Below are 12322 nucleotides of genomic sequence, written 5' to 3' on the forward strand. Positions count from 1 at the left end.
AGCGCTGCTATAGGTTGTCAATAGAGAGCGCTTTTTACTAAAAAGCGCTGCTATAGGTTGTCAATAGAGAGCGCTTTTTAGTAAAAAGCGCTGCTATAGGTGGTATATAGACAACCTTTAAGAGCGCTTTTTACTCAAAAGCGCTGCTAAAGGTTGTCAATAGAGAGCGCTTTTTAGTAAAAAGCGCTCTTAAAGGTTGTCTATATACCACCTTTAGCAGCGCTTTTTACTAAAAAGCGCTCTCTATTGACAACCTTTAGCAGCGCTTTTTAGTAAACAAAAAGCGCTGCTAAAACCTATAGCAGCGCCACCTACGGCAGCGCTTTTAAAGGCCAAAAAAGCGCTCTCATAGGTCTTTTTTGGCGTAGTGTGATCTATGCTCACCATTGAAAATACTGCATGATAATGTATTTGTTTTTGAATTCTGGTGAAATCTAGATTTTCTGGAAAATTTGGATGAATGTTCATCTTCTTCCTCATGAAGAAGATGAAGATGCATGCGTTCTGGACATTTACGTCGGTTTTCTGGACATTTGCGTCGGTTTCAAGCGACGTTTTCTGGATTTTCTGCATGCAACTTAGGGTTTAGAGGAAACGGTGGCGTTTTGGTAATTAGCGCGCCACTTACAAATTTTGACTAGGTTCGATTCTGGCCGAGCGCAAGTTTTCAAATGTTCATTCATTTTTTCCATTTCCCTCCTTATTTCATGCATGTGATCATTTTAATTTCGAATATTTTCATATAACTTATAAAAATCATAACAAATTGAAAAATGCATCAATTCATCTCCAATTTTTTGCAAAATGTTCCTTAGAATGTCTAGTTTTCTATGATCATGATTTCGAAAGTTGTGCCTGGCTGGAATTTTATTTTCTCTAGGTTGATTGAACACATGTACATTTGTGACCTTGCCTTACTCTTTCTATCATGAAATGCTTGATTTTAATCTAATGGACCTGAAATTGTACATGCTGATACTAGACACATTGCTGGATGTTTTAGGCTTGGTTTGGTATTTTTCTCATGTGCCAATTCTATTTTATGCTTGTGTTTGCATGGTGTGACAATTTGTTTCACACCTTTGGTTGTTCAACTTGTGCAATTTGATTTCCATGCCAAATGACCTCTAATGCTTCTGATTTTTTGTGTGATAATCATGTTAGACGTGTTGATTACTCATGATTTTTTCTAGAATTATTTGAATCATTTATGTTTTGATTGGGAATTATCATTCATGATGATCATTTGGATGCCTTGAATTGGTCTTTGATTTCTCTTGCACATAAAATGAACTTGCTTGATGATTATGATTTGGTTCTTTTTAAGACATGTTCTTGATTGATTAAACATGATTCATGTTGAGTTTGAGCTTCTGTTTTGGATTTTTGATTCACTTTTGACCCTAGGCTTTGACCTAGTGGTTTGTTACTCACATTTGAGTTGTGATTTCAGGTTCAAGTGTGCATCTCCATGATTGATGTTGCTCCTTCATTTGGGCTTGATCATTTATTGTTGTTAGCTAACACTTGCTGTTTTGTAGGCTTTGAGAACAATTCACTTGTGCTTATGGTTCATGTGTTGCATATTGGGTTGTCTGTTTGATATTGACTGTTGAGTGTTGTCTGAACTTTGTACTGATTGGTTTAGATGTTTCCACAGGTACCTAAGTTGCTTTAAGTTCATTTGAACTTTGCTTTGCTTGCTTGTGGTTGGCATACCACTGAGGTATAATTTCTTGATCTTCATGTAGTCTGGAAGACCTGTCATGTTACTTTGGCAGGCACCTGTCTGAAGCCCTCCTTAAGAGGCAATGCTTGTGGATGTTTAATTTTGCGCCAAGCAGGTAAAGACCTCTTAAGAGGCAATTGGCAGATAAAAGGGATGTGCAATCCATCCCCTGCTATTCAGTTGTGTCATTCACTTTGCTCACACACCATGTGTTGATGCATCTTGAATAAGAACCCAAGATCTTGTTGTGTCAGTCATGTGGAGAAGAGTTCCTACATTCTGAACTCCCACACTTTCATTGCTTGAAGCTCTCCCAGGCCAGGGATAAGAGCTGTGAGGTCTTACCCTCACTTCCCATTGCATCTGCTTCACCCTAACTCTCAATGTTAGGGTTAAGAGCTAACCACATCCCATTCCAGTTGGCTTATTTGTCGAGGTTGACATGACCCCTTGACTAAAGCTTAGCCTTGTGTGAGCCAATTGTTTGCATATAGTGTGTGTGCTTGCTCTTGTGCTTGTGTTTTCTTTGTTGTGTTGTTTAGGCTAGCTTGTTGCCTGTGCAAGTTAGGATAGAAACCTCAACATAGGGATCATATGCATGACAACTTCTAGGCTCGAGTCGTAGTCTACCTAGTAGCTTTTTATCCCCCTTTGTCTCTGGTTAGGTTAGAAGTTCTTTCCCTGTTAAGGGGAACTACGTCACCCTGATCCTCATACCAGATGAGGTACGTAGGCAGGAGATGAGCTGATCTCTCCGGGCGTCCTTTTTCTTTTTCACCCCTTTGTGTGTGTTGGAGTCTGACGTAAGTCCAGCGATTGGCAGTTGGTTTTCTGTCTCTTGTTTGCTTGTTGGAGTCTGACATAAGTCCAGCGATTGGCAGTCGGTTTCCTGTGTGTGTGTTTGTTGGTTCGGAGTCTGATGTAAGTCCAGCGATTGGCATTCGGTTTCCATGTTTGCCTGTTTGTGTGGAGTCTGACGTAAGTCCAGCGATTGGCAGTCGGTTTCCTGTGTGGTCTTGTTTGGCGTGCGTTAGCCGAGCTACGAGTGCTCTGATTCTTTCTCTGGTTAGAGAAGATACGTATGCATAGGATGCGACATCCTAGCAAGCACACTTTCACCTGTCCCCGAACTACGTCGACTCTGATGTCTGTGTATGACAGACTACGTAGGCCCAGGATGCGATATCCTGCCGAGTCCCGTTTCTTCCGTCCTTCATCTGTGTTTGTCTCCAGCGTGTGTGCAATGTTTGTGAGCAGTTTTTAGCAACCTTTCTTCTATCTTTCTGAGCGTGGATCCCGTCGAGTACGACGGATGCGTAGGGGTGCTAATACCTTCCCTTCGCATAACCGACTCCCGATCCCATCTCTCTCTGGTCACGAGACCATGTCTTTTCCAGGTTTACTTCGAGCGTTTCCTTTCCCTCTTTTGGGATAAATAACGCACGGTGGCGGCTCTGTTGTTTCGTTTTCCCGCCGATTTTTCGCGTAATGCGACAGCTGGCGACTCTGCTGGGGACTTATAGAAGTTGACCTCTTGCTGGTCCATCTTCCCTAAGCGAGTCACTCCTAGCGCTCATTAGGATAGTTGTGGTTGCTTTTACTGCTTTATTTATTGCATTCATTATTATGCTGTGATTGTATATATGTGCATATGTGTTTGCATGCATCATGTTATCATTATGCTGGATTTTGTACAGGTTGGTTCCTCTGATTTGGGGTGGGTGTTCTAAGTGGGGCTAAAACCCAGGCCCGAGTATACACCTAGGTTTAGTGTGGTCTCATGTTGCCTCTCATGTTAGGTCAACATGTTTTTTGCGACGTGACATACCACAAGCCGGACGAGGTTCTGTTGAGGGAGCTCTTCCTTTGTGGAGTATCCACTTTGGTTGAGTCACTTCATCTGAGCTATTGACTTCGGTGACCTTTCTTTCCCGGATCTTTGGTTTAGACGATCTTAAGAGAGCTACAATGGCACACCCGAAAGGGAAACCCGTTGAGTATCTTTGCCCGATTGTCGAGACCATTATCCGCCTTAGGATGACCTTGTTAGAATTCACCTGTGAGGGGAGGGTTTGATCCTTACAGATGTCGGTTCCATCAGTGATTCTGTGATGGTGACCTTGGTTCAGATAGACTTATGGGTCTTTATTTCTGGACGCCGGAGGTTTGACCTTGGAATGGATCAGAGGATTCCGTTTATTTTGGATCCCTGGGCTGAATTTGAGGGTACTTCCTCAGATGGTGACTTGGTTCTGAAGTTTAGGCTCCCGATGACTTTGGGTTCCAGATGACTTTGATCTGTGGTTTCCGGTGCCGAATTCATGCCGAAGTTTTGATCCTGTGCCAGGAGATACTCAGCCAACCTGCCGTGGCTTCATCATTTTGCATCATAGCGTATTTATTTTCAAAAAAAAAATTAATAATAATGCATAGAAAAAGAAATGTTAACCTGCATACGCATCACACGCATCATACACATATCATTTTTGCATTACAGGTGTTCTTGAACGAGACTTCTCACTCTGGTTCCTGTTCAGGCAGGATTGCTGATCAACGTCCGCACCGCTACGCGACAAGACTGAATCAACGGAGAAGTATGGATCAAATTCAAGCTGAGTTGGCTGAGATGTGGGCTAACATGGCCCAGTTTATGAATATGATGTAAGGGGTTGCGCAAGGTCAGGAGGAGCTTCGAGCTTTGGTTCAGAGACAGGAAGCTGTGATTCCGCCTCCCAGCCGTGCTTCACCAGTGGGTGTCCCTGTGAATGACAATGTTGTTGCTGCTACCATTCCCGTCAATGATTATGCCGTGGGTGATGAGTTGAGGGGAATCCGAATTAATGGACAGCCTCTTGCTGTAGAGACTGTTAATGCCAGAATGACCCGTGCTCTAGTGCGCCATCTTGCTCCGTTGGTAGACCGGCAGGAAGATATGTTCACCCTGCTCAGTGATGAAGACGAGGTTGTCAGAGTGGAAGAGAGGGACAAAAAAGTTGATGCCCTAGCTGAGAAGATCAGAGCCATGGAGTGTCAGAACTCTCTGGGGTTTGACGTGACGAATATGGGTTTGGTGGAGGGTTTGAGAATTCCTTATAAGTTCAAGGCGCCATCTTTTGATAAATATAATGGTACTTCTTGTCCTCGCACCCATGTGCAAGCGTATTACAGAAAAATCTCCGCATACACGGACGATGAAAAGATGTGGATGTACTTTTTCCAGGATAGCTTGTCTGGAGCTTCCTTGGATTGGTACATGGAGTTGAAAAGAGAATCCATTAGAAGCTGAAGAGATCTGGGGGAAGCCTTTTTGAGGAAATACAAGCACAATATGGATATGGCGCCGAGCCGAACTCAGTTACAGAGCCTGTGTCAGAAATCAGGCGAAAGTTTCAAGGAGTACGCCCAGAGATGGCGGGAATTAGCTGCGAGGGTGCAACCTCCTATGCTGGAGAGGGAGTTGACCGATATGTTCATCGGGACCTTACAAGGAGTGTTTATGGACCGGATGGGAAGTTGCTCGTTCGGTAGTTTCTTTGATGTAGTAATTTGTGGAGAGAGAACAGAGAGCCTCATTAAAGCCGGAAAGATTCAGGATGCCGGTTCTTCGTCTTCAAAGAAACCATTTGCCGGGGCACCTCGCAGGAGAGAGGGGGAAACTAATGTTGTACATCATAGAAGAAGTGTGAACAAATGGAAATATCGCCAGGTGGCTGCTGTAACCATTCCAGCACCTCAACCATGACAACAGCAACAACAAAGAGGACCACCGCCACAACAACCACAACAACAACAACGACATTCATTTCAGCCGAGACAGAGAATGCCCGATCGTCGTTTCGACCCGTTACCTATGACATATGCTGAGTTGCTGCCCGAATTGCTCAGGTTGGGGTTTGTTGAATTGCGCACTATGGCTCCGTTGACGAAGGTACCTGCTGGGTATGATGCCAACGTTCGACGTGACTTCCATTCCGGTGCACCGGGGCACCATATTGAGAACTATCGGGCTTTTCATCATAAGGTCCAGGACTTGATTGACGCCAAAACAATCAATTTTGCTCCTGTGCCTAATGTTGTGAATAACCCTATGCCCCAGCATGGTGGTCCCAGGGTGAATAGTGTGGAAGATGGAGAGGCCTTGGATTTGGTAATTGATGTTGATGAGATTCAGACACCATTGTTTGTGGTGAAAGAGCGTCTGTTGAATGGGGGAGTGTTCCCGGGCTGTGATAAGGGTTGTTCAGACTATGAAGATTCAGAGAATGGTTGGATGTAGTTGAGGAATGGTATCTAGGGTTTGATTGATGAGGGTTGTTTGCAGTTTGCTAGGGCTGTGAAAGAACGTGGGGTGGTGTCAACTGTCACCATTTATTTCAAACCGTCCGAGGGTTTTGGACGTGGCCAGAGAACTGTTAGTGCACCTGCAACCGTTGGTACTCCTGTTACCATTTCTGCTCCAGTAACTATCAGTGCTCCCACTACTATTGTTTCTTCTGGAAGAAGGTCTGTTGAGAATAGTAGGGTTGTGCCGTGGAAATATGATAATGCTTATCGCAATAACAGAAGGGCGGAAAGTCAAATCAGACCAGTTAATCAGTATCCAGTAACAATTGGTTTGCCAAGTAGAGCTCCAGTGACTGTTGGTCCTGTTGTGGACAATGTAGGGGGACCTGGAGGGTTTACCAGGAGCGGTCGTCTGTTTGCACCACAGGCTTTGAGAGATAGCAATGCTGAGGCTCTTGCCAAAGCGAAGGGTAAGAAAGCTGTGGTTGAGGAAGAACTTGTACAGAAGAAGGCGCCCGAGGGCTCATTTGAGAAAGACGTGGAGGAGTTTATGAAGATCATTAAGAAGAGTGACTACAAGATTGTAGATCAGTTGAATCAAACTCCGTCCAAGATTTCTATCCTCTCGTTGCTATTGTGCTCTGAGGCACACCGTAACGCCTTGCTGAAAATGTTGAATCTGGCTTACGTTCCTCAAGAGATTTCGGTCAACCAGTTGGAGGGTATTATTGCTAATGTGAGCACCAGGCACGGTTTGGGGTTTACAGACTTGGATCTGACGCCTGAGGGTCGTAACCATAACAAAGCCCTGCATATCACCATGGAGTGCAAAGGCGCCGTATTATCACATGTATTGGTAGATACTGGCTCCTTGTTGAACGTGTTGCCCAAGAAGACCTTGAGTAAGATTGATGTTGAAGGGGTTGTCCTCACTCCAAGTGATCTTATTGTTCGTGCTTTTGATGGATCCAAGCGGTCTGTTTTTGGTGAAGTCACATTGCCAGTGAAGATTGGCCCGGAGGTATTTGATATTATCTTCTATGTGATGGACATTCAACCAGCATATAGTTGTCTATTGGGGCGTCCCTGGATACATGGGGCTGGGGCAGTTTCGTCAACTCTCCATCAAAAGCTGAAGTATGTTTGGAACGGTCAGATTGTAACTGCGTGCGGCGAGGAGGACATTCTGGTGAGTCATTTATCCTCTTTCAAGTATGTGGAGGTGGATGGCGAGATCCATGAAACTCTGTGCCAAGCGTTCGAGACCGTTGCTATTGAGAAGGTGGCTTTCGCTGAGCAGAAGAAGCCAAGTGCCTCGATTGCATCCTATAAACAGGCTAGGGAGGTTGTCAACTCGGGCAATGCAGAAGGCTGGGGCAAGATGGTTGATTTGCCCGTCAAAGAAGACAAATTCGGTATTGGTTATCAACCTCTGCAGGCGGAGCAGGTGTAGCAGTGTATTCGTCACTTTATGATTTATTGACTAAATCAAAAGCAAAGCATACAAAGAATCGAGTCGCCACCGCACTTTTATTTATCCAAAGGAATGGCTAAAAAGCGAACAAAAGCCTAAGAAGTTTTACACATAGAAAACTAATGAAAAGATCAGAGATCTGGGTAAGGGGTTAATTACGCAATGGGAAGGTGTTAGGCACCCAAAACGTCCTAGGTACTCCTAGGGAGCCCTTTTCACACTTGTTGTACGAAATGTTATTTGTTTATGAAATATTTATTATGCAAACATGGATTGAAGGGATGAGAAAAGAATATACAAGTTATTATTTTTGTGTTTGAACGGATGAACCCGTTGCCTACGTACCTTTCCATGGAAGGTAAGAATCAAAACGCCGTAGTTCGGCTAAAAGATTTCCAAAAGTATGAGTGGATTCATTTTAAAACACAAAAGCCCTAAGGTCTTTCGTTATCCACGGGAGAAAACTCAACCTTATACAAACAACAAGTCCACCATTTGAGAAAAGCTTCAACTTGCTAATGAGGGGTTAACCCTATAATAAGCAAGGAAGTCTTACAATTCAATCAGTAAGGACAAAAGGTGAGATTAACATCAACCAACTAGGATAAATCAAACCTATGGCTAATGTATGAAAACTTATCAAGAATGGACAAAGCCACAAAATAATTGAATGAGTGAAATTAACCAATTAGGATTATTCACAAAAGTGGTCAAAGTATGATTAGAATTCAATTCAAAAGAAGTATTATGAAAATGAAGTTTGGAAAATCAAAGACCTAAGGCCTAGGTTTCTAATTTGAAAAGAAATGAAGATGTTTGCACAATAGTTTTCAGGTTTTGGATTAACATGCAAATGGAGGTTTAAAGAAATAAAAATGTGGGAGGGTGAGGGAGTAAAACTTCTTAGATGTTCACCTCTTGAGATCATATGTAGATGATTCAAGTGATTCCTTTGGAATAGGCAACAATGCAATAAGCAAGTAACAGATGGACAAAGTAAACGGATACCGGATGCCAATCAATGGACTTATTCCAATCTCACAAAACAAAATGGATACCGGATGCCAATCAATGGACTTATACCAATCTCCTAAAGCAAAGAGAAACATGGATACCAGATGCCAATCAATGGACTTATACTAGCCTCCCAAAACAAAATGAAACATGGATACCAGATGCCAATCAATGGACTTATACTAGTCTTCCAAAACAAAATGAAACAATGGATACCAGATGCCAATCAATGGACTTATACTAGTCTCCTAACATATCATAGGATACAACTGCCAATCAATGGTCTTATGCTTGCCTCCTCCATGGACAAAACCAGATGCTATAAAGCAAAGTTTATGAAATGATATACAAATGATAATGATAAATGCACCAAGGCACACTCAAGCAGATATGCACAGATGAATTAAGTAAACAACAAACAAGTCAATTAGCACACACTATATACAATCAATTAGGCTCAAACAAGGTTAGGCTTTACAGCCAACTAGAATGGGGTATTTTGAGCTCTTAACCCTAACATTGAGAGTTAGGGTGAAGCAGATGAAAAGGAGATGAGGGGTGTGCCTCATAGCTCTTATCCCTGGTCAGGGAGAGCTTTGATCAATGGAAGGTGTGGGAGTTCAGAAAGTTGGAACTCTTCTCCACAAATAGACTCTATAAGATCTTGGGTTATTATTCACCATGCATCAACACATGGTGTGAGCAAGGTGAATGACACACTGAGTAGTAGGAGATGGATTACACATCTCTTTTATCTACCAATTGCCTCATAAGAGGACTTTTCCTGCTTGGCACAAAAATTAAACAATCACAAGCATTGCCTCTTAAGGAGGACTTCAGACATGTGCCTACCAATAACAGTAGGTCTTCCAGACTACATGAAGATTAGAGATTATACCTAAGTGGTTAAGCAACCAAGCAAAGCAAAGTTCACAATGAACTTAAAGCAACTTAAGTACCTGTGGAAACATCAAACAAATCAGTACAATACTCAGACAAACAGACAACAGTCAATAAGCAACAAACAATTCCAATGTACAAAATGTGTAAGCCAAAAGTCAAACTCAAATGAGTTAACATCAACCTACAAAACACACAAAGGTTAGTAATCAAAGGCAAACAACAATACTCAAGTGATGGAGCATCATCAATTATGCAACTTGGATGTTCAACCTGAAATCAAAGCTCAAACATAAGCTACAAACCACTAGGTCAAAGCCTAGGGTCAAAGATGGAGAAAAAAATTCAAAACAGGAGCTGAAATTTAACATGAATCAATTTCAAACACATCTTGAAACATTCCAAAAGGTCTCACATCAATATCATTAACCAAAAGCATTTCATGATCAAAAGAAATTCAAGGCAAGTTTAAAGCTCAAATGTGATCAACCAGAATGAAAAATCTCAATTAAATCATAAATGATTCAAATAATTCCAACAAAATTCATGCTCATTCACCACATCCATAACATGCATCATACAAAAAATCAGGACAATTGGAGATCATTTGGCATAGCAACCACATCATATAAGTTGAACATCAAAAGGTGTGACACAAATTGTCACACCAACTTAGCACAATCATAAAACAGAAATGGAAATTTATAAAAATACCAAATCAACACCAAAATGTCAAGCAATGAGTCTAGTTATAGCATGCAAAGTTTCACATTCATTGGATAAGAATCAAGCATTTCACAAAGGTATAAGCATGGCAAGGTCAAATAAGCATACATGTTCAAACATTCTATCACAAAAAATTATCCAGCCAAGCACAATTTGTAAAATCATGATGATAAAAAACTAGAGAGAATAAGGATCACAGTGCAAAAAACCTGGTAATTTTTGGATCAATATTCAAATTGTTATGAATTTTTAAAGTTGGAGAAAATTAAAAAACACATGTGAAGCATATAAGGAATAATGGAGGGAAAGTGGAAAATAATGAGAAGCATTTGAAAATATGTTGTAGCGGGGAATCAAAGCACATGCGAATTCAAATGTGGCGCGCTCAATCAAACGACGTCGTATCATCATCAAGCCCTAAAACACGCGCATGCATGGCATTTAAAAAATCCGCAGGTAATCCTTATGAACTCCCAGCTAAATCCGTAGGAAAACTGGAAAATGTATGAATCTTCATGCGCTGAAGATGAAGATCATGAAGATCTTCATCTGGATTTTCCAGAAAAATCCAAAGTGTCCAAAAATCAAAATTGAGCATAGCATCATGTAGGTCTTTCATCATACAATAATAATCCACAAACATTTCATGCAAAAACAATCAAACACGCACGGATCGAAGAAGACAAGATTCAACATCAAAAAATTCAATCAATCGTATCTCACTCAAAACAACACCAATTTGCACGATTAAAAGCTCAGAATGATCAGCATACTTAGATCTACAACATCATGGCAAGGAAATTCAAGAATGAGAGATGCGAATTGTAACCTCTTGAAGTGCAGATCCTTTGAATCATGTTATCCAGGCCTTGTGATGCTCCAAAAGTCTTCTATGATACTTGTATGGATGATTGAATGAGAGATTGAAGCTCAATTGCTCTTGAATCCAACAGAATTTGACATTGCCATTAATGCTCCAAGCTTTGAGTATGAACAAAACAGGCACGATTTGCTTTGGTTCCACGTCCAAACTTGCTCAAGAACACTTCAGAAGCATGAATCAACCAAGAGAAAGTGATTGTGTGTGAAGAAATTGCAAGAAAGTTTGAGAGATTTTTTTTTGTGATTTTGGATCTAGATCTGAAAACTGAACACCCCTCTCTGAAAACAGTTAGGTTTTAGTTTATATATGCAATGCTAATCCTGTTTAAATTATGCTTAAGCCAAAGCTAAGTGTAATTAACCAAAAATGAGGTGTATGTGCAAATTGGTCTTTCACCCTTATGCATGGAGTGCATGCATGAACAGTACACGAAATTCTTTTGATTTCACTTAAAATCCAATTTTGGAGCCAATGGTAATAGCAAAATGTTCAAACAATGCACCAAATTTGAATTTTAAAAATTCCCTCCAAAAAACCAATGAATTACCAAATGATCATGTGATGACAATTCATGTAATATGATGCATGATTTAGAAATTAGAGGTCAAAAGGAGAAATTTGCAAGAAGAGCCACTCATTTTGGAGCTTTGGTTGAGAAGTTATGTCCATTTGAAGTCTCATGCATACTTTGCCATGTTTTGATCATATCTCCTTAAGCACACATGAGAAATTGATGATCTTGGACTTTTTTGAAAGGGGAGAGAAAGATATACAACTTTCATGTTCAACAATATTTCATTTGAAGCTTTCTTGATGATGTAATATGAAGTTGAATTTGGGTTAAAACCTTTCCATTTTTGGCAAATTCAAATTATAGGTCACTTTCTATTTTGGGAAAGTTTTGACCTGACTTTAAATTCTTCAATGTTGATGTTTGAAATGTCAAATGAGACTTGTTTGAACATGAATGAAGTATTTCTAATCACTTTCCACCTCCAAATCCATAGTTGACTTTGCAGTTGACTTTCTAGGTCTTCAGTTGACTGGGAAATATTCTGATGAGATTCAAGCCTCTACCACTTGGGATTTTGCTTCAAAATAACATCATAGCTCATATGAACTCTTGTGAATGATTGTGGGGCCCAAATCTCAAGAATGACCAACATCTATTGCTCAATGAATGCCTTTGATTGCTTTGACCTATTATTGCTTCATCTGCAAGACAAAGGTTAGATGACATATTTTTGTACCTTTGGTTAGTGATAAAAAGAAAAGCAATGACATACAAATGCAAGGAATGCTTGGTGATCAA

General features: G+C 41.0%; 1 protein-coding gene across 1 annotated transcript in view; it reads left to right on the plus strand.

The window, feature by feature from the left end:
* LOC127096028 (uncharacterized) overlaps positions 1-12322 on the plus strand; it is a 47304-nt gene that overhangs the window by 10867 nt on the left and 24115 nt on the right. The gene's annotated exons all lie outside the window — the stretch shown is intronic.

This window comes from Lathyrus oleraceus, chromosome 6, assembly GCF_024323335.1.
Source record: "Lathyrus oleraceus cultivar Zhongwan6 chromosome 6, CAAS_Psat_ZW6_1.0, whole genome shotgun sequence".
NCBI classification, from domain to species: Eukaryota; Viridiplantae; Streptophyta; class Magnoliopsida; order Fabales; family Fabaceae; genus Lathyrus; species Lathyrus oleraceus.